This window comes from Chaetura pelagica, unplaced genomic scaffold, assembly GCF_000747805.2.
Source record: "Chaetura pelagica isolate M959 unplaced genomic scaffold, ChaPel_1.0 scaffold1354, whole genome shotgun sequence".
In the NCBI taxonomy this organism is placed as follows: domain Eukaryota; kingdom Metazoa; phylum Chordata; class Aves; order Apodiformes; family Apodidae; genus Chaetura; species Chaetura pelagica.
Genome location: NW_009953110.1, coordinates 20673 through 21578, shown reverse-complemented (window position 1 = coordinate 21578; position 906 = coordinate 20673).

Here is a 906-nt window from a genome sequence, read left to right as displayed (position 1 = left end):
TTCCACCCACCCACCCCCCTTCTTGTGTTCCTGCTGCTCTGGAAGCCCCGTCCGTGTGTCTGTGCGTTCAGTTGCTTGTGTTTTGGCTTCTTGTGTTTTGGTTTCCTTCTGAAGAGCCGTTTGCGTAATATCTTGTCAGAAAATAGCTCCGAATTCCCAGTCATAAATCTCAGGTGTCCACAGAATATTAAGCCATAAATCACCCTCTTTTTTTTTTTATTAATATTATTTTAATGCATTTAATTGTTTTAATATATTTTTTTTCCCTGCTTTTCCCCTTTTCTCCTTGTTCTCCTGGTGCTTTGGGTCAATATTATGGACTCAAATGATTGTTTTCCTGATGAGAAAAGATGATATAAAGAGGGATTGAGGGGGGGGGTTGGGGGGGAGAGGAAACATGGCGACTTCTTGAATTGATAACGTGTTTTTAGTCCCTTCCCAAAGTGTGTCCTGGGCAGGGGAGGGAAGGGGGGGTAGAAAAGAGGAGAGGGGCTTAGAAGATCACCCAGAAAAGCAACACCCAACATTGCAAACTCACGTCAGGCTGGAAGTTACATTTTCCCCCTCGACTTTGCCATTTCTCCCCCTCAAAACGTTGCCCTCTTCATGTGGTTAAAAAAAGAAAAGGTGATTCCCAGGCGCGACAACAACCGCGACAGCAGCCAGAAATTAAAAAAGAGGGGGGGGAAAAAAAGGAAAACAACAATAAAATCAAGAAAGTGAAATGAAAGAAAAAATTTAAATGAAATTAAAATGAAAAGAAGGAGGATTTTTGACTTGAAACTGGGGCCACCACCTCGTGTTTGGCGTTTGCAGCGATTCAAGAGTTGCAGATATTTCCAAGTGATGGGGGGGGGGGGGGGGGGGGGGGTGGGAAGTAAAAAAATTTCTCCTGCAAAACCCTGA